The sequence below is a fragment of the Struthio camelus genome, chromosome 32 (genome assembly GCF_040807025.1).
Source record: "Struthio camelus isolate bStrCam1 chromosome 32, bStrCam1.hap1, whole genome shotgun sequence".
In the NCBI taxonomy this organism is placed as follows: Eukaryota; Metazoa; Chordata; class Aves; order Struthioniformes; family Struthionidae; genus Struthio; species Struthio camelus.
The window spans coordinates 571,525-576,093 of NC_090973.1; the positions used below are offsets into that span (position 1 = coordinate 571,525).

General features: G+C 73.9%; 1 long non-coding RNA gene across 1 annotated transcript; it reads left to right on the forward strand.

The window, feature by feature from the left end:
- The first annotated feature begins 2,160 nt into the window (after nt 1–2,160).
- LOC138063612 (uncharacterized) lies at nt 2,161–3,181 on the forward strand. Its single transcript, XR_011137113.1, has 3 exons — nt 2,161–2,393; nt 2,899–3,004; nt 3,082–3,181. It is a non-coding gene; the product is annotated as an uncharacterized lncRNA (long non-coding RNA).
- Nucleotides 3,182–4,569: the final 1,388 nt, after the last annotated feature.

Consider the following 4,569-nt stretch of genomic DNA (forward strand, 5'->3'; position numbering starts at 1 on the left):
TTGGTGCCTGGTGGGGCGGGGCTTATTGGGGGCGGGGCAGAACCGCCGCCCACGGCACGGCGGCCATTTTAGTGCATGTGCTGCAGGGGGGGGGCGTGAAAAATGACCTCACTTCCTGCCTGTGATGATGTCATAGCTGCCAGGCAGCCATGTTGGAGTGCCCCGCCCGTGTTTGGGGTGGGGCAGGCCACTCCCAGCATCCTTTGCGCAGTGGGGGAGGGGCTGCTCGCAGGGGCTGCTGGGTAAGGGGAGTGGGTGTGGCTGGGAGGCTTTAGTCCCGCCCCCACACGTGTGTGGGGGGGGATATTCAGCCCCGCCCCTCAGCCCGGCCAATCAGGCACCAGGGCAGCTCCGGGCCGGCCAATCGCCGGAGACGTTCGCCGTCACGGCCCAGACGCCAGCCAATGGGGCGGGGCCTGAGGGTGCCCGGCCAATGGGGAGATGAGGGGGCGGGGTATCAGTGTGGCACCGCCCCCTGCCCCACAGCGCTGCCCCACGGCTCCCCCCCAGCCCCTCCCCTGCCCCATAGGGACCCCCCAGCCCCTCCCCAGCCCCATAGGGACGCCCCCCAACCCCTCCCTGCCCCATAGGGACCCCGTAACCCCTCCCCACCCCATAGGGACCCCCCCAGCCCCTCCCCACCCCATAGGAACACCCCCAAGCCCTCCCTGACCTATAGGGACCCCCCAGCCCCTCCCTGCCCCATAGGGACCCCCCAGCCCCTTCCCTGCCCCATAGGGACCCCCCAGCCCCTCCCTGCCCCATAGGGACCCCCCAGCCCCTTCCCTGCCCCATAGGGACCCCGTAACCCCTCCCCACCTCATAGGGACCCCCCAACCCCTCTCCTGCCCATGGCTCCCCCCGAGCCCTTCCCCACCCCATAGGGACCTCCCAGCCCCTCCCTGCCCCATAGGGACCCCCCAGCCCCTCCCCACCCCATAGGAACACACCCAACCCCTCCCTGACCTATAGGGACCCCCCAGCCCCTCCCTGCCCCATAGGGATCCCCCAGCCCCTCCCTGCCCCATAGGACCCCCCAGCCCCTCCCCACCCCACAGGAACACCCTCAACCCCTCCCCTGACCTATAGGGACCCCCCAGCCCCTCCCCACCCCATAGGGACGCCCCCCAACTCCTCCCTGCCCCATAGGGACCCCGTAACCCCTCCCCACCCCATAGGGACCCCCAGCCCCTCCCCTGCCCCATGGTCCCCCCAACCCTTCCCCGCCCCACAGCTCCCCCCCAGCCCCTCCCCACCCCATAGGGACCCCCCCCAGCCCCTCCCCACCCCACAGGAACACCCCCAACCCCTCCCTGACCTATAGGGACCCCCCAGCCCCTCCCCACCCCATAGGGACGCCCCCCAACTCCTCCCTTCCCCATAGGGACCTCCCCAGCCCCTCCCCACCCCATAGGGACCCCCCAGCCCCTCCCCTGCCCCATGGTCCCCCCAACCCTTCCCCGCCCCACAGCTCCCCCCAGCCCCTCCCCTGCCCCATGGTCCCCCCAGCCCCTCCCCACCCCATAGGAACACCCCCAACCCCTCCCCGCCCCACAGCTCCCCCCCCACCCCCTCCCCACCCCATAGGGACCCCCCAACCCCTCCCCGCCCCACAGCTGCCCCCCAGCCCCTCCCCACCCCATAGGGACCCCCCCACCCCTCCCCGCCCCACAGCTCCCCCCAGCCCCTCCCCACCCCATAGGGACCCCCCAACCCCTCCCCCGCCCCACAGCTCCCCCCAGCCCCTCCCCACCCCATAGGGACCCCCCCAACCCCTCCCCCGCCCCACAGCGGCCGCTCCCCCCATCTGTCCCCCCCTCCCCAGCGGCCGCCGCACAGCGCATGCGCGCCGCCGCCGCCCCTCCACCCCCTCCTCCAGCAGCCCACAATGCCCCGCGGGGGCGCGCCGAGAGGCCGAGCTGCTCCGCCACCGCCCCCCCTCTCCCCATTGGCCCGCCGCGCCGCACCCTCCGCTCCTATTGGCCAGCTCCCCACCCGCCCCGCCCCTCGCTCCACACACACACACACACACACACACACACACACCCCCCCTCCCTTCCATCGCTCCGCGCTCTCCTATTGGCCGGAAGCAGGCGGAAGTGACGTCACCGGCGCGGCCATTTCGAACGAGGCGGCGGCGGCGGCTCCGGCCCCCCCCCCCCCTCCGCCGCCATTACCGGGGCTTCCCGGGGGGGGGGGGAGTAAAACATGACTGAAAACAAAACCGGGAGAAGCGGCCGGGGGTTCCCGGCGGGGGGGGGGGAACTTCCCCCCCCTCCCCGGTTCTGGGAACCGGCCGGGAAAGGGGAACCGGGGGGGGGGCGAAACCGAAACCGCCGCGGCCTTAAATCCCCCCCGCGGCGGCGGCGGCGGCGGCGAGATGCGGCTGGGGGGTAGGTGGGGGGTTTGGGGGGGGTTGGGGGTTTGGGGGGAAAGAAGAGGGTTTTGGGGGGAGGGAGGGGGGTTTGGGGGTAGGTGGGGGGGTTGGGGGGGTTTTGGGGGGGTTGGGGGGAAAGAGGACAGTTTTGGGGGGGAAGTGGTTATTTTGGGGGGGTGATTGGGGGGGGAGGCAGGTTTTTGGGGGGGGAAGTGGTTATTTTGGGGGGGTGGTTTGGGGGGGAGACAGGTTTTGGGGGGAGAGAAGTGGTTATTTTGGGGGGGTGATTGGGGGGGAGGCAGGTTTTGGGGGGGAAGTGGTTATTTTGGGGGGGTGATTGGGGGGGAGGCAGGTTTTGGGGGGGAAGTGGTTATTTTGGGGGGGTGATTGGGGGGGAGGCAGGTTTTGGGGGGGGAAGCGGTTACTTTGGGGTGGCAGGTTCGGGGGGGAGGCAGTTTTGCAGCCCCCCCCCAGTTTGGGGGTGCCCGCCCGCCCCCCACCACCCTCTTCCCCCCCCCCAGGGCTGCTGGTGCTGCTGGCGCTGCTGGTGCCGGGGGGGCGCCGGGGGGGGGCTGCGGCTCTGCCGGCGGCTGCTGGGGGACGCGCGGGGCCCTGGCCCAGCAATACGTGAGTATCGGGGCGGGGCGGGGGCACCCCGGACACCTGGGCCCCTCCGCTGACCCCCCCCCCACGCACCCGGGCAGATGGCTGAGTGGCTCCACGGGGTCCGGATCCACCTGGCCCCCCCCCCCGGGCACCCGCTGGCCGTCGGCATCCTGGCGCGCGACTGGCTGGCGCTGACGGTGAGCGGGGGGGTCGGGGGGGGGTCCGGGGCGTGTTGGGGGGGTCTGGGGGGCTGCTGCGGGGGGGGGTCTGGGGCATGTGGGGGAGTCTGGGGGAGTTGTGGGGCACATGGGGGGGCTGGGGGGCTGCTGCAGGGGGGGGTCTGGGGGGTGTGGGGGGTCTGGGGGGTTGTGGGGCACACGGGGGGGTCTGGGGGCTGCTGTGGGGGGGGTCTGGGCATGTGGGGGTTCTGGGGGGGTTGTGGGGCACATGGGGGGGGTCTGGGAGTGAGCTGGGGTGGGGGGGGAGGTCTGGGGGGCTGCCGTGGGGGGTCTGGGGCATGTGGGGGGGGTTCTGGGGGGGTTGTGGGGCGTGGGGGGGCTGCCGCAGGGGGGGTCTGGGGCATGTTGGGGGGGGTCTGGGGGGGTTGTGGGGCACACGGGGGGGTCTGGGGGGCTGGTGTGGGGGGGTCTGGGGGGGTGTGGGGCATGGGGGGGTGTGGGGCATGTGGGGGGGTCTGGGGGGTTGTGGGGCATGGGGGGGCTGGGGGGCTGCTGCAGGGGGGGTCTGGGGGGTCTGGGGGGGTTGTGGGGCACACGGGGGGTCTGGGGGGCTGGTGTGGGGGGTCTGGGGCAGTGGGGGGGTCTGGGGGGTTGTGGGGCACCCGGGGGGTCTGGGGGGCTGCTGCGGGGGGGTGTGGGGGGTGTGGGGGGGGTCTGGGGGGTTGTGGGGCACACGGGGGGTCTGGGGGCTGCCGCGGGGGGTCTGGGGCATGTGGGGGGTCTGGGGGGGTGTGGGGCACACGGGGGGGTCTGGGGGGCTGCGCGGGGGGGGTCTGGGGCATGTGGGGGGGTCTGGGGGGTTGTGGGGGCACACGGGGGGTCTGGGGGGCTGCTGTGGGGGGGTCTGGGGGGGTTGGGGCACACGGGGGGTCTGGGGGGCTGCCGCGGGGGGTCTGGGGCATGTGGGGGGGGTCATGGGGGGTTGTGGGGCACACGGGGGGGTCTGAGGGGCTGCTGCGGGGGGGGGTCCTGGGGGGGTTGTGGGGCACACGGGGGGTCTGGGGGCTGCCGCGGGGGGGGTCTGGGGCATGTGGGGGCGTCTGGGGGGTTGTGGGGCACCCGGGGGGTCTGGGGGCTGCCGCGGGGGGGTCTGGGGTATGTGGGGGTCTGGGGGGGTTGTGGGGCACCCGGGGGGTCTGGGGGGCTGCTGCGGGGGGGGTCTGGGGGGGTTGTGGGGCGTGGGGGGGTCTGGGGCATGTGGGGGGGGGTCTGGGGGGGTTGTGGGGCACACGGGGGGGTCTGGGGGGGCTGGTGTGGGGGGGTCTGGGGCATGTGGGGGGGGTCTGGGGGGGTTGTGGCGCACACGGGGGGGTCTGGGGGGCTGCCGCGGGGGGGTCTGGGGCATGT